Consider the following 23,577-nt stretch of genomic DNA (forward strand, 5'->3'; position numbering starts at 1 on the left):
AAAACTGAACCATAACAGGATTCCCAATGAAATGTGGAGGCTGCTCCTCCTGAGAGCAAGAACCAGCACCCCACACAGCCTCAGAGCCATCCAGCAGCAATTAGCTCCTGTTCCCTCATCAGCAGCGTGCCCTCAGTCATTTAATTAACAGAAATATTTCAGTGCGGCCAACTTGGTTCTAAAAAGAATCTTTTTCTATTTTTTTTTCTTTCAAAAGTTGTGCCTAGAGATGCTAGGAAGATTTCCAGCATGATGGGCTCTACTTAAAAACACACAAAAATCCCCAATCAGCCTCTGGATCTTTGTCTGCATCTTCCAGCTACTAAACTTTTAAATTCTGGGCATTACATGTTTGGAGCTGACACTGTACCCATGATTTTTATTGCAAAATGATTGAGGGAGTATCCCTACACAAGAAACACTTCTAAGAAACTCATTTTTAAGTAGTTCGGATCATTCCATCTCTGGACTTGCCCCCTTTCTCCTCACTGGTTAAGCAGATTCTGACTGACCTGCAGCATTCTTAAATTTTAGATATTTACATCTACACCTCTGCAAGTGTGCAGCCCTTGGATGAGGAGCATGAGGATTTCCTACGGGGCTGTGCCAGCCAAAAACTGATAAAAGTTTTGAATTTCCTCTGACATTTGAAAATAATAAATTTCCAAAGTCTTGGTCATTAAACTGTCCCGCTCAACTTTGTGCCATTCAGACTGAGCAGTTTTGGGAATTCCTTGAATTGTGAGAGTGGTGATGGGTTATTTGTGCTAGTTAAGCAAATATCTCATTAATTCAAGTGTCTAATGATTTCCTTCTGTTTGTTACCTTGGTTCTCACCCTCTTATTGTTCTTCTGCCTCTCCTACACTTTTAAACATAATACAAAAATAGATTTGCTCTTGGCACATATGGTGATAACTCACAGAGAAAGGAGCTTAATCTTAAATAACGCCAGGTTACAGGAACAAAACCAATCTATTCACATTCCTGTGGGCTAGAAAATAAATTTTATTCACTCCAAAGCTGAGAAATGGCATAATTGGGCCCTATCAGATTCTTATCAGATTGATGCCAGTGGTAGTGAGCCTCAACTGCAAACACAGACATATCAGTGCTCCTTTTGGAGGGAAGTCACCTCTCCTCCAAGGCTCCATTAGTCACAGGGAAACTGTTGAACCTGGAGAAATAAAACTTTCCTGGTGGTCACAGTAGCTGCCTGGTGGAAGAGTTTATTACCCTGACGTTAGGCTGTAAAATTACCGTGATTATTGAACTCCAACGTGAGCACTGCTTCTTTCAGCGGTGGATTACAACGGGCTGAGCGTGCTCTGAGTGCGATTCAGAGCTCCAGAGGCACAAGATGAGGAATTTCAGCAGTTTGGGCTCACTGGAGGATGTGTATGAGCTTTAACACCCATCTAGCAGAGGTCAAGATTTTTGATTTCCCGTCAAAACATTCCCAGATCAACCCTATTTAAGGTGGTTTTTTTAATCAAAACCTTACATTTAGTAAAAAGATAATGAAAATAATCTTTTTAAACAGTTTTTGTCATCTAAAAACACAGGAGAGATGATCCAACAGAGGGTCTGGACTCTTGAGAGTTCATTCCCCAGGGAGCAGAGGCCAAATGCCCTGGGCAGGTTGGATTCACCTCTGGGGACACTCCAGGTATTTATCCAGCACCACTGGGCTATTCCCCAAATTTTTCAATCCTGTTTCTTTCAGGAATTCACCTTTAGAAAGAGGTTTGGGAAGAAGCAGCATTACCACATCATAACTCTCATTATCTATGGGTTTGCCAAAAAAAGAAAAAGCCTGGAGAAGCCCTGCCCTGGGCAGGTTGGATTCACCTCCCTGGTGTCCTGCACACTCCAGGTATTTTTCCAGCACCACTGGGCTATTTTCCAAATTTTTCAATCCTGTTTCTTTCAGGAATTCACCTTCAGAAAGAGGTTTGGGAAGAAACAGTTATGATTACCACAGCATGACTCTCATTACCTACAGGCTTGCTAAAAAAAGGAAAAGCCTGGAGAAGCCCTGCCCTGGGTAGGTTGGATTCACCTCTGGGGACACTCCAGGTATATTTATCCAGCACCACTGGGCTATTTCCCAAATTTTTCAATCCTGTTTCTTTCAGGAATTCATCTTCAGAAACAGATTTGGGAAGAAGCAGCATTGCCACATCATAACTCTCATTACCTACGGGTTTGCTAAAAATAATAAAGCCTGGAGAAGCCCTTGAGAGGGAAATTCAGCCTGGTCTAAGGTGGTGGGGTCAGCAGTGAGGGTTTAGCCCATTTCTCCCCTTTTTCCCATTTTTCCCATTGGAAATCTGGCCCAGTGAATGCAGCAGAACTGCAAAAACAGCCATCCACAAACCGTGATCAGAGGCTGAGGTCTCTAAACCGTATTGAGGTTGCAAAAACAAATTGACATCAACATATGGGGGAAGTCTGAAGTTGCAGCAAACATTCGCAAATGTGAGAAACTTTGGCATGCAAGAGTCCCCATTAAATTCAAACACACAATGCACAAGATTAAAGTTATTCAGAGGCATTAATGTTTGCGAGATCAGACCCCTGAGATGTCTCTGTGTAGTAACAGTTACTTTAGGTTTAATCTGTTATTGCATTAATATCTATAAAGAGCATATATAAATACAAATCAGATGGCAGCTGCAGTCTCGCTGAAGAAAAAGATTGAAGGGCCTGGGGGGAACTGAAATTTCCACACGATGGGAATTTCCAGTGCCACGTATTTTGAGGGATTCTCATCCCGCTCAAACTGCAGCTTTCTTTCTTTTTTTTTTTTTTTTTTTTTACACAATGCACACACACACAGATACGTGTGAGAACAAAAAAGGCAAAGAAAATAATTAGGGAAAGGAGAGAAGGACAATAAAAATTGTTTTCAAGTGGACAGATTGCCCTTGCACGGGAGCAAGTCATGGTTTTAAGCACGGCAACCCCCCTCAGACTCCTGTGAAAAGCCTGATGTGCTCTACTTAACACTTAAGAAAATTCACTGGGGAATAATGACCTCTAATTTATTTTGGCCACAGTGATGTTGGTCTGTGCTTCTGTTCATCTCACTCTGAAGATTTCAGGGGACTTCAGAGCTGGAGCCTGGCTCATTCTGCAGCCCTGGTAGTTAATCTGCTCGGATATTTCCCCACACAACCATCTGCTCCACCTTGTATTTGTTTCACTCCCCGACTATCTCAGCTCTTGGTCCGTCCTGCTGGCTTATTCAGCACTCTTTAAATTTCTCCTCTGGCCTTATGTCTGGTTGCTTATGTTTTGGACAGACAATAGAGGTGATACAGGCCATTATTCATGAGAAGCTTCAAGTGTAACGTGAGAAACATCTCATCTCCTGACCCCTGTTAGCATAAGAATCGCTGATAAAATTCTGGACTGAAAGAGAAGAATCTTCTGGGAAAAATATCGGCAAAAGTTTCACTTGAGATGGGTTTTGTAAGAATAATCCAGATTAATTCTCTGCCTAAGGACCAGATCTAACTCCTGGTGCAGTCACCAGGACTCTGAAGAGATGCTGTGGCAGAAACCTTGGGGGTCTATGGAATTTTAAAGGGAAGAATATTCTTTACACTCCCCCAGCCTGTGTTCCTGCATTTTATATTTTTCTTACCCAAAGATCACAAAGCGATTTCCACCCTCGAGTGAATTTAGTCTCCAAACACTCCCAGAGAGGGTGTAAATATTGATTCCACGTCTGGATCACCTGAATTAAAGACTGGAGAGATCTCCTTGGATCATGTATCATCAATCACCAAGTTTTAACCAGTTTGTACTTACTTTAGCAGAGTTACATCTGAAAGGAGCAGTGGGAAAATCACAATATCTGTCAAAGATCATCACTGGGGCTGCACCTGATCATGGGAAGCAAATTTTGGCCACAGTTTCTTCTTTTTCCTTGTATCAACCCCAAGCAGACTCACGAGCAAAGAACTGATGCTGTTCATGCCTCCAGTGGGATTTATTTGCCATCAGTGGGGCTGATTTAGCAGGAGCAGAGCCCTGAGCCTGCTAAGCACAAACCCAACACTCCTTTTGAGTGAAAAATGTGAAATAAATGGCAAACAAACCAATTAATACCCTGGGATGGATTAATGGGAACAAAAATCTCCGTGTGCTCACTCCAAATATCCCAAACCCAAATGGAAAGCTGCCAAGGGATGTTTATGGATGCTCCAAGTGCTAATGGCATGCAGAGCCTCATCCTTCAAATCTCCCAGGTCAATGGAACAGGAATATGTGCATTTCCAAATGCTCCTTGCTTGGCTGATCCATCAATATGATAACTAATACACACTCAAACTCCTCGATGGACTCCCTGAAATTAAAACAACCAGAGAGCACACAAAAAAAAAAAAACTTAAATAACCATTACCAGTGGATTTCAGATGAAAGTCAAGGAATAATTCCACAAAGATCACCCGACACAATCACAAAAAAAAAAACAGTTTTGGGGGTGGGAAATGGAACCAATTCCATTTTGCATACAGGGATAGTTCAGCAAAAACTCTGCCCAGATTAAAAGCTCGACAAAGTCGCCCTCCTCACTAATTGATGAGGGAAAAAAACATCAGTATATTAAGAATTTTCTCCTCCCAACAGTGACAGAGCAGGTGTTTGCTCAGAGATGGGGTCTGGGGACAGGCTGCACCTTTTCTCTCTTTATTTAGGGAAATCCAGAGTGGCTGCTCAGTATTATTTGAATGTTGACCATGGCGTGGGAGATCCCTGTGGTCACTCAGGTTTTGGAGGTGGGAAATGGAACCAATTCCATTTTGCATGCAGGGATAGTTCAGCAAAAACTCTGCCCAGATTAAAAGCTCAACAAAGTTGCTCTCCTCACTAACTGAAGGGGAAAAAAACCATCACTAAATGAAGATTTTCTCCTCCCAACAGTGACAGAGCAGGTGTTTGCTCAGAGATGGCGTCTGGGGACAGGCTGCACCTTTTCTCTCCTTGTTTGGGGAAATCCAGAGTGGCTGCTCAGTATTATTTCAATGTTGAGCATCCCTGTGGTCACTCAGGGTCACTTGTCCTGGCTGTGTCCCCTCCCAGCTCCCTGTGCAGCCTTGTTAGAGGGGTGAGGTGCAAAAAAGGGGCTCTGTGCAAGCTCTGCTCAGCTGGAACTAAAACATCCCTGTGTTATCAGCTCTGCTGTCAGCACAAATCCAAAACACAGCCCCGTGCTGGCTTCCATGAGGAAAATTAACTCCCTTGCAGCCAAAATTTCAGTTTTAGCATCACACAGAGGCTTCGGCTGAAATGAGGGCGCCTCAACGCTACAGACACACTCCCTCTCACCGGGAGAGTAAGGAAAATATCAAATATTGCCCAATTCCCCACAAAAACAGACAAATGAGGAGCCCTGGCAGATACACACTCAGCCATGAGTCCTGAGATCATTTCCAGCACAAAACAAGCGAACCATGGGTGGGGGTTAACACGGAACTCTCACAAATCTGAGAGGAAAAACGCCCCTCTCTGGGCATCCCTCTGTGTGAATCCAGGTTTGGGGCTGTCTCTGGGGCTCTCCTCTCTCCTGGGGGCAGCCCTGCAGCTCTTGGGTTGCCCTGCGTGTTTGCAGCTGTGTCATTCCCGGCTGACCCTTCCCAAAGCTCAGATGTTTCCCTCTCGGAGCTGCAGGAGCATTATCTGTGCTTAGCAAGAGACCAGCCCACAGCTGGGTTACTCTTAAGGATTTCAGGGTCTCCAGAAACTTTTGGAGAGGTTGGGGAAACCAGGAGGAGAGATGGGAGCCATTTCCGCCAGGATTTCAGCCTTTATTTTCCTTTCCCCACCACGTGCAGCCAGAAAAATAACACCACATGAATTTTCTGGTTTGTGGAGCCATTCCTTGGAGAACAGGACAGTGAGCAAATCATGCCCAAAATTGTCCAAATCTCCTCTTCATGCCCTCTTTTCCCCTCCACACCCTGAGTGTCTTCTACAAAGAGGATAAAAGATGAAGTTTGTGGATTGTGAAGCTTGGCTGCTTTAAAAAATCAGACAGACCCAATCAGCTGAGCCCAAATTAAACTCCAGGAGATGATCAGAGGAACCCAGCCCCAGCATCTGCTCCAAACTTTGGCACCTCCACATTTCATTTGGGCTTCTCTGACCTCCTTTAGCCTCTTCTCCCACACAAAATTTGACTTCTATTGACTCCTACTGACTCCTATTTGACTCCCATTTGACTCCATGGGAGTTTTTGGGAGCTCTGGTAGGAGCTGCTTTCTTTGAAGGGGTTGGAGGAACAGAAATCAGCCCTGAACATCTTGGATTTTCCAAGAAGAAATCTTTCCAGGAGCAAATGAAGGAAGCAGGCTCCTAGGGCCCCTCATAAATTCTGGCAAGGAGAGGCCTGTGCTTCCATGGAGTTCATTTCAGAGCAACATTTCCTGAGGCACTGCTGAATGCTGTGCATTTACAGGCAGAGATGAGGTCTGCAAAAGGCCCGGCCAACAAAGGTGGCAGAACAATGCAGCAAGAAACAAATGAAAACCCTTTTTTTTCCTTCATTTAACTAAAAGAAACGAGGCCTGATTCCCTTTGTCTGACACCAGTGGGGCACCATTCAGCGCCCAGGAGCTCAGCCTGATTTACTGCAGCACATCCCAGTGCTGGAGCCACCCCGAGGTCCCTCAGACAAGGAACCCAGCTCCCACACCTGCAGCAAACTCCAATTCTCCTCATCACCCACTCCCCTCCACGCTTTCTGGTGACCATGAAGGCAATCACATGAATTTGTGAGCGTGAGGTGGGGGAGCAGTGTGAGCCTCCATGGCTGGGTTTCTATGGAAACAATTCCCCCGGCATCCTCAGCCCACATTCGGTATTCCTGTCTGGCTGCCTCCTTCTCACACTCCAAATCCCTCTTCTCCAGACACTCTGCTCTGGAGGGGCATGTTTGCTGCTCCCCCCTGCTCCACACTGAGCTGGGCAGGAATGGGATGGGAGGAATGGGGCACTCACTGCTCACCCACTGAACCGGACAGCAATGGGATGAGAGAAATGGGGCAGTCATTGCTCCCCAGTGAGCTGGGATGGGCAGGAATGGGATGGGGCAGTCACGGTTCCTTCCTGCTCCCCAGTGAGCTGGGCAGCACTGGGATGGGCAGGAATGAGGAAGTCACTGCTCACAACTGAGCTGGACAGCACTGGGATGGGCAGGAATGGATGGGGCAGTACTGTTCACCCAGTGAGCGGGACAGCACTGGGATGGGCAGGAATGGGGCACTCACTGCTCCCCACTGAGCTGGGATGGGCAGAGATGGACGGGGCAGTCACTGCTCACCCAGTGAGCTGGGATGGGCAGGAATGGGGCAGTCAGTGCTCCTCACTGAGCTGCACAGCACTGGGATGAGAGAAATGGGGCAGTCACTGCTCCTTCCTGCTCCCCACTGAGCTGGATCGAACTGGGATGGGCAGGAATGAGGAAGTCACTGCTCACAACTGAGCTGGGCAGGAATGGGATGGGCAGGAATGGATTGGACAGTCACTGCTCCCCACTCCTGATCCAGGATGGAGGTAACACCAACACAGTCTCCACAGGTCCTTTAGGGTTTTGCAGTTTTAGTTCTCCAAATTAGCCCTAATCACAGAGGCTTGGCCCCCTTCACCCCTCAGTGAAGAGCACAGCTTACAAAGGAAACTGGTATTTGTAGTAACTGATCCACGCAGAAGCTGCCGCCTTTCCACCTCCTGCTCCTGCTCCCTGGCAGCTTCAGCCATCCCATAAAAGCAATTACTTATGGGAAAGGCGGCAGCTTCTCAGCTCCCAGTGCAGCCAAGCTCACCAGGCTCCAGCCCTGGGATGGGATCTGTCCCTGCCCAGCTGGAACACGGAGCAGGAGAGGCAGCCAGGAATTAACCTCTCATTCAAATTTGGCCACCATGCCTCAATTAACACTCCATCCTCAGGACAAGTCCCACTTGCCAAGCACCAGGGCCTCCACCACTTCCCTTCTGAGACTGTTTCTCAGTCCAAGGGGCTTCACACTTCATTTTCCTCAGGGCCAGCCCCTATTTTAATTGCTCAGCCTCGCTGTAACTCAATCCCTGCGAACAATCCGTGCCTTGTGTGAGCTAGGCGGCCTCCACCCCATCCCCTGAGCAGGGAAGGGACTCTGAGCTCCTGGGGCTGCCAGCCTGAGCTGCCAAGCTGAGCCTGCCCCAGCCAGCTCCACTCAGGGCCTGGCTGCTCATGGACTGCTCCACTCAGCGCCTGGCTGCTCATGGACTGCTCCACTCAGGGCCTGGCTACTCATGGACTGCTCCACTCAGTGCCTGGCTACTCATGGACTGCTCAGGGCCTGGCTACTCATGGACTGCTCCACTCAGTGCCTGGCTACTCATGGACTGCTCAGGGCCTGGCTACTCATGGACTGCTCCACTCAATGCCTGGCTACTCATAGACTGCTCCACTCAGGGCCTGGCTACTCATGGACTGCTCAGGGCCTGGCTACTCATGGACTGCTCCACTCAGGGCCTGGCTACTCATGGACTGCTCAGGGCCTGGCTACTCATGGACTGCTCCACTCAGTGCCTGGCCACTCATGGACTGCTCAGGGCCTGGCTACTCATGGACTGCTCCACTCAATGCCTGGCTACTCATAGACTGCTCCACTCAGGGCCTGGCTACTCATGGACTGCTCCACTCAGCGCCTGGCTACTCATGGACTGCTCTACTCAGTGCCTGGCTACTCATGGACTGCTCAGTGCCTGGCTACTCATGGACTGCTCCACTCAGGGCCTGGCTACTCATGGACTGCTCAGTGCCTGGCTACTCATGGACTGCTCAGTGCCTGGCTACTCATGGACTGCTCCACTCAATGCCTGGCTACTCATAGACTGCTCCACTCAGCGCCTGGCTACTCATGGACTGCTCTACTCAGTGCCTGGCTACTCATGGACTGCTCAGTGCCTGGCTACTCATGGACTGCTCCACTCAGCGCCTGGCTATTCATGGACTGCTCCACTCAGTGCCTGGCTACTCATGGACTGCTCAGGGCCTGGCTACTCATGGACTGCTCTACTCAGTGCCTGGCTACTCATGGACTGCTCAGTGCCTGGCTACTCATGGACTGCTCCACTCAGCGCCTGGCTACTCATGGACTGCTCTACTCAGTGCCTGGCTACTCATGGACTGCTCAGTGCCTGGCTACTCATGGACTGCTCCACTCAGGGCCTGGCTATTCATGGACTGCTCCACTCAGCGCCTGGCTACTCATGGACTGCTCAGTGCCTGGCTACTCATGGACTGCTCTACTCAGTGCCTGGCCACTCATGGACTGCTCAGGGCCTGGCTACTCATGGACTGCTCAGTGCCTGGCTACTCATGGACTGCTCAGGGCCTGGCTACTCATGGACTGCTCCACTCAGTGCCTGGCTACTCATGGACTGCTCAGGGCCTGGCTACTCATGGACTGCTCCACTCAGTGCCTGGCCACTCATGGACTGCTCCACTCAGTGCCTGGCCACTCATGGACTGCTCTACTCAGTGCCTGGCTACTCATGGACTGCTCAGTGCCTGGCTACTCATGGACTGCTCCACTCAGTGCCTGGCTACTCATGGACTGCTCAGTGCCTGGCTACTCATGGACTGCTCAGGGCCTGGCTACTCATGGACTGCTCTACTCAGTGCCTGGCTACTCATGGACTGCTCAGTGCCTGGCTACTCATGGACTGCTCCACTCAATGCCTGGCTACTCATAGACTGCTCCACTCAGGGCCTGGCTACTCATGGACTGCTCAGTGCCTGGCTACTCATGGACTGCTCCACTCAGTGCCTGGCCACTCATGGACTGCTCAGGGCCTGGCTACTCATGGACTGCTCCACTCAGTGCCTGGCTACTCATGGACTGCTCAGGGCCTGGCTACTCATGGACTGCTCCACTCAGTGCCTGGCCACTCATGGACTGCTCAGGGCCTGGCTACTCATGGACTGCTCCACTCAGTGCCTGGCTACTCATGGACTGCTCAGTGCCTGGCTACTCATGGACTGCTCCACTCACTGCCTGGATACTCATGGACTGCTCAGTGCCTGGATACTCATGGACTGCTCAGTGCCTGGCTACTCATGGACTGCTCCACTCAGGGCCTGGCTACTCATGGACTGCTCCACTCAGCGCCTGGCTACTCATGGACTGCTCAGTGCCTGGCTACTCATGGACTGCTCTACTCAGTGCCTGGCTACTCATGGACTGCTCAGTGCCTGGCTACTCATGGACTGCTCCACTCAGGGCCTGGCTACTCATGGACTGCTCAGTGCCTGACTACTCATGGACTGCTCCACTCAGTGCCTGGCTACTCATGGACTGCTCAGTGCCTGGCTACTCATGGACAGCTTTACTCAGGGCCTGGCAACTCATCGACTGCTTTACTCAGTGCCTGGCTACTCATGGACTGCTCAGTGTCTGGCTACTCATGGACTGCTCCACTCAGTGCCTGGCTACTCATGGACTGCTCCACTCAGGGCCTGGCTACTCATGGACTGCTCACTCAGTGCCTGGCTACTCATGGACTGCTCAGTGCCTGGCTACTCATGGACTGCTCCACTCAGTGCCTGGCTACTCATGGACTGCTCAGGGCCTGGCTACTCATAGACTGCTCCACTCAGGGCCTGGCTACTCATGGACTGCTCAGCGCCTGGATACTCATGGACTGCTCAGTGCCTGGATACTCATGGACTGCTCACCCAGGGCCTGGTTACACCTGCAGCCCCTCAGAACTTCACCCCACAGTTTCTGGGACTGCTTCAGACTGTTCTCTGCTATTTCAAAAGCTGTCTGTGTTTCTCCAAGAGCATGGAAACAAAAATGCTCTCTCTGCCCATTATTTGCCAATTTTCAGCCAAGCAATTAAATGTTTTAAGCTTGCTGGCTTTTGGCACCATTTTGCAGAGGTGCTATAGAAGGAAGATGTCCCAAAATCTTCCACATTTAACCCCCATTTAACCAGGAGTTACCTTGCAGGAGTTAAAACACCAGTTGCCTCCCTAAACTACCACTTCCACCCCTGCTGTGCCAGCTTTAAACGAGTGCAAGGGCCACATTTTTAGACAGTATAATTTGGCCCAGATCCCCCGGCTCCATTGTTTTCACTGGCACTGGGGTAAGTTACACCAGATGAGGATATTGCTCGGAAAAGATTTTCCTTTAAAACAAACACACAAACAAAACCATGTTCAGACAAGAGCGGGGATTTTTTGAAGCTGCATTCCTGTCTCCAGAAACTTCCAGCCGCTCACAGTAGTCTGTGCTTCACCAAGCCACAAATTTGTAACGCTTTAATCTTTCCATGTAAGTCAGTTCCTCTCCTCCCTTAATTGTTTTTGTTGCTCTTCTCTGAATTCTGTCCAATTTACCACACAGTGCAGACTCCATTACATCCAAAGGCCAGAAGGATGGTGTACAGAAGCTCATTTTCCAATCCTATGACCTCAGCTCTTGGGAGGATTTCAGAGCCCAGACACCAGGCTATAAATGAAGAATGTGAGCCCGTATAGCTGGGTAATTTAAATGCATTTTCTGTGAATAAATCTACTCGGTACTTTCTTGATCTGTACAATCTTCTGCCATAGGGGCCTAACATAAAAATACTTCAAAGGCTCCAACAAATTCCCTCAAGATGTGATCTTCAGCATTTCAAAAGCTGAAAGACATAGACAAGGTTTAAAGTGATCATGATATATTTTCAAGGTAACACTCTTCAGCAACTCCTGTTCACCCATTTCTTGAAAGTGAAATTCTATCACCTCTCTCTCTATACAGATCTTTTTCACTTATTGACTCGCTTATGAGCAAGGCAAAGATGAAGTGAATTTGACTTTTGGTTAGGGTTTATTAGACCTCATTATCTTTAAATGAAGCACAGCAATGCTTCCTTCCTTCAAATACCTACTAGACAGGCCCAAGTGGAAATCCTGCAGCCACAGACCCCTCACCACTTCCCTCTTGCAGCACTAAGAAAGTTTAAATTTGGATTCAAGTTTCAGGCTCCATCTCCCTCCTCGTTTCAAGCTGAAACACGACCCTGCCTAGTTACACTCCAGTGAAAGATTATTTTTATGTCACACCTCAGTCCCATCTCTGATATTAATTATACACTTCGAGCCTGAAGTCAAAAGAGATTTTAAAAACTGGTGCTCTGGGCTGAAACCAAGATTCCTCCTGCCTGCCTTCCAAGCAGTTCCATAACAACCTCCCCGAGACTGCAGCATATTTAATGAGAATGCAGATGATCAATTGCAGCCCGCCTTGCACGGTTAACTCAATCAACAAACTACTAATGACTCCAGCATGTTACAGCTTTTTTGGCTAATGAGAACCGCATTGAGCAGATTTTTCCCCTTCTCCCAGGATCAAACAAGCCAATATGGAACGAGTTCTGCTCCAACTGTAACTTTAGCCTGCAAGCCAAACTCTGCCCGGCCAGGGGACAAAGCCTGAGTGTCATTAGGGAGCAAAAAGAGCCCCCAGAGCCCTGGGCCAGCCCTTCCCAAGGATGTGTCTGGCTGCTGAAACCAAACTCCTGAGAAACACAGAGCTCCCACCTTGGTGCATTTTGAGGCAGAAAAGCCTTTTGTTCTGCACCATCCCACTCCTCCTCCTCCTCCTCCCTGCTTTCTGCTGCAGGGTAATTTGTAGCAGGTGAGAAGTAAATACCTTCTGCTTCCTCTCCCTCTTTCACTTTTGTTGCTGCAATTTGCCTCCATTGTTTTTCCTTGCCTCCTCCTCCAAACAAAAGTGAATTGACCTCGTGAAAGAATTCAGGGATGTGTAGGGATCAGAGAGTTAAAAAACGGGAGTTCTACACCTCTTCATCACCAACAGGGACCATTTTCTACATGGGAATCCAGCAGCTCACCATGCTCCGAGTGAGGAATAATTATTGTAGAGCTTGAGGTGGGAAACAGCTCCTGAGGTGTTTTCCAAAAAATGGGAGTCCTGCACCTCTTCAGGGACCATTTTCCTGTTGGTGATGAAGAGGTGCAAGAAGATGGATGAAGGTGCAAGACATGGGAATCCAACAGCTGACCACGCTTTGAGTGAGGAGCATTTGTTGCAGAGCTTGAGGTGGCAAACAGCTCCTGGGGCGTTCTCCTGCCTGTTTCCAACCACTGTTAAACAAAGATTTGCTCCCATGGAAGGAATTCCAGTGACTCCAGTCACTTTTGGAGCAACACTTTGTTTCTTTACCAAATAACCTTTTCTGATGCACAAACTGGCTTGTTTCTGAAGCAGATTTTCCATCCTGTACGCTGGAGAAAACACAATGCTCCAGTCTGACCAATTCCTCTCCATCAGGAGCAGATTTTGCTGTCATTTTTGGCTACAGCCTCATTTTGTTGGGTGACCTCCTTTCCCCAGTCCTCCACTCTCCTCTGTCAGAAGGTCTGGTCCTCTAGGAAATAAAACAGCTACAGCAAAACCCAAACCAGGCATTATTTTGCTTCTGGCATCCTTGACTGCCACAAAACCAAGCAAAAAGGGGAGAGAAGGAGCAATTAGGGCTGGAGAATCAACTGGAAAGCATCAATCCAGATTTTTTCCACAGCCTAAGCTCATTTTTGCTGGGATCACTCTGAACAGAAGTCATGGAGGATGCACAGAGTGCATCACTGGGGACTGCTCCTTCCTCTTTAAGAGCTCCTCCTGCACATTTCCCTTCACTTTTAAAGGTTAAAATATTAAATATCAGCTGAGTGATGGTGGGGGCCCATGCTTGACTTCATTCCTCCCTTCACCATGTCCTGGGGGCAGGAATTCAGGCACTGAACAACCTCTTTCACCCTCCAATGCCAAAACCCTTTTTTCCCCTTTTCCTACTCCAATTTCCAGATCTTCTGTACCAATATCCTCTCCCAAGACCCACAGATCTCTCTCCTATGGTGATCTGTCCTGATAAAGGATTTTTAATTCGTTTTTAATTCTGAAGGGCCTAATTTTTAACAGTTCACCACCCTCTTCTTGCACAAATTCAGCTTTTCAAGAAGAATTCCAGTGATTCATGAGCTGGAGCTCCACATCCACAAGAGATGGATGCTGAGAGCCCTGCACAGACACTGATCAGGTTCATCTCCTCCAAACACGAAAATTTTACACAGAAAAATTCAGAATTAGGGCAAAAAGGGTGAGATTTAAGCCCATTCTTGTCCACTGCAAGCAGATAATCATTAAGAGAATCATTAAGGTTGAAAAAGCCCTTGAAGTCCAATTGATGCCTTGTGCAGGCTGGCCTAGAACAGAGGCTGGGCAGAGTTACAGAATAAAGCAGGGATTTATTCAAAGGATCTCCTCCATGGATGCACCTTGGGCAGCACAAGAGCCCAGCCAGGGCTGCACCCACGAGGAACCAAAATGGTCACAAAATGAACCCAAGATGAACCAAAATGGTCCCAAAATGAACCCAAGGTGAACCAAAATGGTCCCAAAGTCCCCGACCGCTCCCGGGGTCTCTCCCTGGGATCAGTTCTGCTCCATTTGCACCTTGCAGTTCATTGTCCCATTCCAGCTTTAGCCCAGGCAGTCCCACCCTGCTTGTTTTTCTCTCTCCAGCCCACGGTGTTTGTGCTCCTGGGCTGAGATTTGGATCATTTGTCCTTGGTGCCCAGCTGGAGCAGGAATTGTTTTGTCTCCCTGCTCTGTGCACAGAGCTCACCATCCCCTGATGTGAACCCAGACCCACACACTAAAGCAGCACAGAACCTGAAAAATAGAAAAACTAAAACCTGAGGCCTCACAATCATTAATCCAGGTAGGAGCCATTCCCTCCCAGCCTGGTTTAGGAGATGTCAAAGTCACTTTATTCTCCTGGGCATCAAGAAGCCAGGGCCTGAAATATGGGTCTGGCAACTCCTATGGAAAGTAAACTCAAGTTACACTAAAAATAACTTTACCAATGCTCTGGGTTCTCATTTGTAAATGGGCTTTAGCATAGCCAGGTTTTGGTGCTACTTCCTCAGATTGCTTTTAGGTTCATTAAGCTCCAAGTTCAGGAAGAAAATGGTAGCATTTGATTTATGGGTGCGGGGGAAGAAGGACGAAATGAGCAATAAATCTCCCACCAGTGGTGTTCCTCCAGCTCTCTGCCAGCCAGAGCAAGGAGCTCCCACATTCCAGCCCAGGATTAACACCTGGTGGCCAGGGAAAAATAACCCCCCTGTTCTGTGCCTCAGTTTCCCCGATCAGAATAAGGTGATGCCAACTGTGAGGCTGAATTCTGTGACATTTAAATAGGAAACTGCTGACTTGAAATGGGTTATTTGTGGCTTCTGAAGCAAATATGAGAAAATGAATGGATTTTCTGCCTTGCTTTTTGCTTCTTTTTATTGCCTTCAAGGAGCACAGAGGAATGGCCAGGAGGTTTTCTGGACAGATCAATGAAAGTAACACCCAACAAATGACCTTTCCTCAGTGTCTCATAAGTACCTGTCAACTTCAGGAGTGCCACCACCCTTGAATGGAGAGATTTAAAGCCAGACTATTCATTAGAGAGCAAACTATTATTCCAGAGGTTTAAATGAATTGGCCAGTGGCCAGCCTTCCTCACTGCCTGGGGACTACTGGGAAAAGGGAAAGTGGCTGCTGTTGGGTTTGCAAGAAAAGCAAAAATAAAATAGGATTTAAAGAACAGCAAGAAGCAGGCTGTGATGGTCTGACACTCTCAGAAGGTGGCATGAGGGGTAAGGAGATTTAAGCACCATCAGGGAACCACGAAAACAAGTCTGTAAATACCAGAGATGGCTCCTGTTTTATGGCATCACTAAATCAGCCAGCGAGCTGGCTCTGAGGAACGGCATCAAAAGGTGAAGAGCTTTGGAGAGTGCCTCAAAACCCCAATTTTTGCTGCGGTAGATACCACTCACTTGGCACATTCAGTTCTGAATTAAAATCTAAATATTCTCTGCTATGGCTCAGATTTGCATTAAATCTCAAAGCAAGAGTTACAACCCTCACCTGAAATTTTCTTACCCTGCTGAGGAGCCCTGAGTTAGTTCTGGGTTTCTCTATTCTGCAAGTGCACCAGAATATTGCAACTTATCCTCCATGAGGGCAACAATTAAAAATATGTAAGTGGGTTTTCCATCCAAAACTGCACTACAGCAGCACCTCAAGATTTTCATTTGGGTTTAATCTTGCTCCAGTGCTTGCTGACAGCCCTGGGGGAAATATTTCACCACAAATTCAGCCTGCAGCTTCTGCCTCACTGCTGCTGGTGAGGATGCTCACCTTCATCAGGCCATGGACTCTTCTGGGGACACCTTCCACTATCCCAGGGTGCTCCAAGCCCTGTCCACTGTTCCACACCTCCTAAAAACTGCTGGTTGTTTGGTTTTTTTTTTTAATAGAATAACCTTTTTTTGCAAGGTTTGAAACATGAAGAAGCCTCATCGCAACATCCCCACAGACTTTCCCAGACACTCAGCCCCACCAGAGCACAAATCTCCTAAAATACCAAGATGATTTTGCTACTCCACATTTCATTTTAATTAAAACACGAATACGGAGAGCTCCCTGCCTTTCCGTGGCCCATTCCCTTGCCAGCGCCACACCAGGCAGATGTTCCTGCTGCAGGGATTTTGCACGCACAAACCAAAATGTGCCTCAAATCCTGCCCTCCACATTCCCCGTGCTTGCTTCACCTGATTTTGGGCTCTGTACCTCAGCACAGCTGTGCCACCAGCTCAGCTGCCTGGGGAATCTTCTTTTTTTTGGTTTTCTACCCCATCCCACCACTCCTATTTATCTTGAGTCTGTTTAAAAAACTCCTCTGCAGCCCCTTGGAGGAAACTCGTGGTGAGTGCTGGTTCCCCCAAAGGAAGGCTGGACATGACACACAGCCAAACAGCCTCACCGTGTGCAAAAATAAGATTATACCACACAAAGCTGGCCTCCGAGTGCTCACAGATAAGGCTCAGCATGCAAATCAAGCATTTTTCTTAAAAAAAAAAACCCTCCCCAGCTGCTGGAGGTGCAAAAGGCAGAGTTTTAGGACAAGTTTTTTGTTTCCATCTCACTCTGCTTATGATGATTTAGCTGAGTGAGTGGATCCAGAATCTCTCCGAGTAAAACAGGTCAGGGTGGGAATAGGAAAAGATATTTCCATTCTTCAAAGGCAGAAAAACAATTTTTCATCTTTTTTTCTGACTGGATACAGTTAAAGAAGATTACAAGTGGTATGATTGCTTTTGGCAGCCTAGTGTTTGACCTATAATTCTGTAAAAATATAACCAACCCTCCATATATTGACTGTCGGGAATTTTCCCCCATGTGCTTCTTGTTCTCCTCCACCTACTTTATATGGAAAATTCACGGGATAGATCTGCATTTAAAGCTTCCTTGGCCTATTTCATCCACAGAACAGATTAAAGGGAATAGAACATAAGCACAGCTCAGAGCTCTGTCTGCTCACAGCATCCTGGGATGGTTTGGGTTGGAAAGGACCTTAAAGATCATCTCAAGCCTTGGGCAGGGACATCTTCCAGCAGGCCAGGTTGTCCAAGCCCTGTCCAACGTGGCCTTGACACTTAGACTAGCTCAAATTCAATATTAAAGTCCAGCCTAGCTGCTCCAGAATCTTTAGGAAGCCCCTAAAACCCAGTTTGCTGAGAGCTGGGAGCTGGGAGGACATAAAAACCACATTTATAAAGAGTTATTGCCTCTCACCCCTGCCAGCGAGCAGGCACAGGTGAGAGGCAATAACTCAATCCTTCCTTTGCTGCCATCTCACCCAGTGTGCCACCCTGAGCATCTCAGCTCCACCAGGGCCCTGCTTTCTCCATCACCAGGGGAAAACCCCTCCAAATTTCCTCCAAATTCCCTCCAAATTTCCTCCACAGGCCTCTCCCCTCACGCAGAGCACCCCCAGCTCTTGCCCACACAGGGATTTCCTTGGGGTTTTTTGCTGACCAAGATCTTGGCCCAGGATAGAAAATCCTGAACGAACGCAGCCAAGCCCCGTGCAGCTCCCTCCTGGCTGCTTTAAGTTTAACTTTCCCTGTTTACCTTTTAATTTAATGTATTCTTTTGATCTCTCTTCCTCTCCTTTCTCTTGTCTCCCCGAGTTTGCTGACACAGGAGAAGCATGACAAGCTCAGACAGGCCTAACCTACTTTTTCCCCTTTTCTCTGGTACATGTGAACGCTCCCACTCTCCTTCCCAGCATATGAAAGCACATCCCAAGGATCATTATAATGATATTTCCAGTCCCTTGTGAAGTAATTCCCCCACTGACAGCTGAGGAAACGGAGACACACACAGAGCTCTTAAATTACTTGCCCCCCAAAAGGGGAAATAAAACCCACCAGGCTCCTGCTTTTCTTGGTCCCAAATCTCTGTAAAATTCACATTTCTCAACCCATCACAGGTTTGGGAAGTGCCTCCACTCCTAAACAGAGGAACAGCAGAATTTTAGGTGTCCATCACAGGGGTTTGCCCATTTCTGGGGTTTAATGGCAGCGGAGGAGCTCTGGTGACCCTGCAGGGAGCTGCAGGCTGGGCTGGCACCTGGGGGCTGCACAGGGACTGGGGACAAGGCTTGGAGGGACAGCACACAGGGAAGGGCTTCAAACTGACAGAGAGAAGGTTTAGGGGGCAGTTTGGGAAGGAATTCCTGGCTGGGAGGGTGGGCAGGCCCTGGGATGGAATTCCCAGAGCAGCTGTGGCTGCCTCAGGATCCCTGGAAGTTCTCAAGGCCAGGTTGGAGCACCCTGGGACATCGGGAGCCGTGGGGACCATGGTGGGACTGGTTGGGCTCTGAGGTCCCTCCAACCCAAATTATTCCAGGATTCTACGTTTAGATGGGATTTTGGGATGAAATATTGGGAAAGCGTTAGGGTTAGGTGGGAATTTGGGAAGGAATTCCTGGCTGGGAACATGAGGAGGCCCTGGCATGGAATTCAGGTTTAGCTGCAAGTTTGGGAAGGAATTCCTGGCTGGGAGGGTGGGCAGGCCCTGGCATGGAATTCCCAGAGCAGCTGTGGCTGCCCCTGGATCCCTGGAAGTCTCCAAGGCCAGGCTGGAGCACCCTGGGAACATTGGGAGCTGTGGGGACCATGGTGGGACTGGTTGGGCTCTGAGGTCCCTCCAACCATTCCAGGATTCCATGTGCGTTTAGATGGGATTTTGGGAAGAAATTTGGGAGAGGGGCTGGGCTGGAATTCCCAGAGCAGCTGTGGCTGCCCCTGGATCCCTGGAAGTTCTCAAGGCCCGGCTGGAGCACCCTGGGACAGTGTGAAGGGTCCCTGCCCACGGGACTGGATGAGCTCTGAGGTCCCTCCCAACCCGTCCTGTCATTCCATGGAATTTGTTTCATCCCAACCATGGATATCCCTCAGCCAAGCTGTTTTCCCTCCTTGCAGGGGATAATCAGTGCTAAGCCACATGACAGAAATCAGATTCCCAGTTATGACACCACCTAAAATCCCATCACTCCCTCCAGGGCACAGAATAAACCCCAGCATTTACAAGTCTGAACTTTCAAAAGCAAGATTAAAATTAGACTAAAATTATCTGAATTCAGATATTGACACCTTTGGGGTTCATATTCTCAAAGATGTTCTCTGCAACACCTTTTTTTTTTTTTTCTTGTGAAAGCTGAAATTAGCACATTATCTTGGAGTCTGCAAGGCAAAAAACCCCCAAGTACTGCAAGGAGAGAATGATAAAATCAAAAGTGGACTTTGAGCATCTGCAGCAGAGCACTCAAGATAACCAAACTATATTAATAAATTTTTGAGGTGAGTTAGTTGAGAAGCGTTAAAACCCTGCTTAGACTCCACAATCAGAGTGGCCTGAATTTGGCTTCACTGCATTTAGTTTGGAACCAAATCAAGTTTACACAAAATCTCTTCCACCAAGACCAAGAGCGACCACAATGGCCTCAGTGCACTTCAATGCACTTTATCTGTGCATCCCCACTTTAATAAAAATTAACTTCTGCCCACCCCAGTGCAGACAATCCCACGGTTCTTTCCACCTAGAGGTGCAATAATGCTCCTTTTCCAGCTCAGTTTTGCTTCTGCTCTGGTGTTTAATTATCTCCAGCACAGCAACAGCCACACCACTCCAGAAAGAAATCAATTCTCCCTTTGCTCCCAGCTCTAAATGCATGTATTCCATAATCAGCCTCCCAGAACAGACATTTGGGCCTGCACATCTGGGCAGCACATGAGAGGCCACCTCAGCTATTAAATTATTTTGCAACCATCCCTCTCAGACCCAGCTTTGGGTATTTTTTTTCCCTTCATTTTGCTATCAAAAGAAAAAAAAGAAAGAAAAGAGAGTGATGTTTTTAGTTGATAAATTAATTTAATCATAAATTGAGTTAATTTTATTCATTAATAAAATCTCAGCTGCATCAATGGGATGCTTCTCAGTCCTAAGAATCCCCCATTACACCTTGGACATCTTATCTAGAGGGTTTTGGTGTGTTCTCTGTTCCTGCCATCAGCCCTGGGATTCATTTCTCCCCTCACTGACTCCCAGCTGCCTCTGGGGTTAACCTGAGCACTCCAACACCTTTCTAGGACACCCAAAAAAGAGGAAAAAACCCCAAAACCTCCAGAACAGCAAGGAAACATCAACTGAATTCATGTTTTCAGTGCTGACAGCTCTGAGGGTCTAAAGGAGGAGAATTCCCACTGCACAGCAGCTCCATTGAGGGTCTTGAGCATTTTATTTATTCTATTTTCCCTTTCTTTAATTTCCAAAGTTGCCCAGCACATGGAGGGAGAAAATATCCATGAAATAGGCCAGGATGATGTGGAGATGAGCGTCAGAAGGAGCCAAAGTGGCCAGAGCAGAAATTTTCACCCTGTCCCACACCAGCCTCTGCGGCAAGAGCTGAAACCTCTGCCAAAACCTGGATTTCAGGGAGGGAATCCCAAAAATCACCGAGCTACAGACATCAATTCATAGCAAACATCACTCAGAAGCACAAAAGCTTTTTGGCAGAGGCGGCACAAAGGAGGGAGAAACACTGAGAACCTCAGGTTCCCTCCAGCTTGTGAGCTGCCCCTTAAGGAAAAATCGGGGAAATAACATTTGGAACAACTTTTTCTCCAGTGAAATGCTCCCCAAAAAAAACCCCTGGGGTGGGTTGTGGCCAGAACTGGAGTCTGAGTGTTTCAGAGAGGGGCTGAACCCCAAACCCTGGGCTGGTGCCATGTGTCAGCTCAGGATTCATATTCCTCCCTCTTTCTTTCAGGTTTTCTTTGGAAGTCCAAAAAATCATTCAGAGGAGCAGCCAGGGTATTTCCTGTGCTGGAGCTGCTCTCATTCCTCCCTCCCTGTGTTCGAGGAGAGCAGCAATGCTCTGCAAGGGCCGGATCTTGGCTGACTTTATTGCTCTTGGGGGCCAAGGAAAAAGGGTGAGACCCATAAACACAAAGATGCCAAGATACCAGGAGGCTGCAGCTGGGCATTATTTATTCCCTGGCAATAATCAATACATTGCCAGACATCATATCTGTACACAAGAGGAAAGTGGAGGTGCAAAAGATACCATTTAATTTCTTATTATATCCCTGTGCCCCTTCCATAAATCCTAAACCTTCTTTTTATTCACATTTTTACTTTGTCACCTCCTGTTCTGCTTTTTCCCCTCACCTTCTTTTTATTCACATTTTTACTCTAATTTGTCACCCCCTGTTCTGCTTTTTCCCCTCTACAGGTGCCGCCAAAATATTTCTGCACGAAACCTTTGGGCTAAGAAAACCAAACATTTATGGCCGTGGCACATGGACCCACTGGCACCCAAATCCCACGGAAAATAACCAGATTTAACTGCAAACTTTAAATTCTGTTTGGCACACAAACGTGGCTCCACAGGCCAGGGGGGTTGAATTTTCACTGAATTCAGCCATCCCAGGCTAATTTAGTGCTTTCTGCGGCAGCAGCTCCCAGAAAATCACCTGGAAATGAAATAAACCCAGCTGCAGAGTGCTCTGCATTGCTCTGAACGCGGAGCTCCCCTGCTGGCCCCACTGCCCTGAGCCCCAGCAGAAAGCCCAGGGTAGCTGCTCGTGGCTCAGCCCTTCTGAAGGACGAGCCCCACATTCCCAGGGCAGGCAGTAAACTGGAATGATGCAAACTCCTGCTTTATAAAGCCCCTCCTGTGCTGCAGCACCCTGAACTGCAGGAAATCACCCCCAAACCGTCACCCTCATCACAGCATGACCAAAAACTCAAAATCTGACCCAAAACCTCAGGCAGGTGGGAGGAGGGAGCCTGGAAATCCCCGCAAGCCACCCCAGTGCTGCCTGCACTGCCAGCCCAAGGTTTCCAGAGCAGGATGCTCAGCTTTCCCCCAGGGGAACTCAGGAGCAACAAGTTTTTCCCAGGGAAGTGGGTTTAGGATTTAGGATTCCCCAAATCCAGTTACAGATGAGCTGCATGGGGCAGGAGGCTGCAGGGCACAGGCAGGGCAGGAGAGAAAACCCCACTGTGAGAGGGGCCAGCAGCCTGAACTTTGCGGAGCTTAAACCTCATTTGAATTTATATTTAAGTTTATAAAAGCTGAGCAGGAAACTAAGTGTGATACAACACAAAATAAAACGAAATTTTAAAAACAATCCATCAGCCTGCCCACCAAAATGAGTTTTCAGCACAAAACCAAACCTTTTTTGCCCATCCACACACAGATTTCCAGTGCTCAGCTCCAAAAACACTCCCAGGCCATCAAGGTGAGGCTTTTCCATTCAGGTTCACAAACTAAGATGTCATTGTAAGTGGTTTAGAAGCCCAGCAAATTTTAATATCCATGCCAGCGTGTGTGACCAAAGGGATTACCCACAATGGCTCACCTGATTAGTTATACAAATGCCTGCCTTTTATTTTTGTTGGGTTTTTCTTTTTTTTTTTTTTTTTTTTTTTTTTTTTTTTTTTTTTTCCTCCTTTTTAATCCCAGAGCGTGCAGAATGCCAGGCAGGAGAATGGGCTGTGTGCTGGAATGTCTGAGGGCTGCAGCCTTGGGATTTATATTCCATGCTGAATTCATTGTTCTCCCTCCCAGCCCTGCTGCCCTCTAAACCACGCTGCAGCCATGACAGAAATAAATTAGCCCGAGGTACAGGTCACACCTTCAAGGGCAGGCAGAACTCTGGGTAAAATCAATAGAGAAGATGGGAGTCTCTACCAGCTGAAGCAGAAAGAATGACACATTGAGGGCTTTACACATCCCCAGACAAAGGCACTTTGCAGAAACCCTGGTCCCTGCTGCCTGGGGAACACAAAGCTCGTTTCTTCAGCCACCTGAACCCCGAGAGCAGCTCAGAAAAAGCCCCATTTCTATGGAGAATTTGCATCTCGATGCACAAAGTTCCATTTCTTTGCACCTCTGCCCGGGGAAAGGGGATTCAGATGCTGAACTCTGGCCCAGGTTGTAACGCTAAAAAAACTTTTTTTTTTTTGCAGAGAGCAGAATCTGCACTGAACTTCAGCTTAAATTCTGCAGCACCCCCCAGCCCTCAAACAGAAATTAAAAAAACCTCCCCTGAACTTTTGTGAACTCCACGAGGCACCAACAGACACTGAAA

General features: G+C 47.8%; 1 long non-coding RNA gene across 1 annotated transcript in view; it reads right to left on the minus strand.

Moving 5' to 3' along the window:
- The window catches only part of LOC115913132, a 40,395-nt gene that overhangs the window by 11,619 nt on the left and 5,199 nt on the right, over positions 1-23,577 (minus strand). The gene's annotated exons all lie outside the window — the stretch shown is intronic.

The sequence above is a fragment of the Camarhynchus parvulus genome, chromosome 24 (assembly GCF_901933205.1).
Source record: "Camarhynchus parvulus chromosome 24, STF_HiC, whole genome shotgun sequence".
NCBI lineage: Eukaryota > Metazoa > Chordata > Aves > Passeriformes > Thraupidae > Camarhynchus > Camarhynchus parvulus.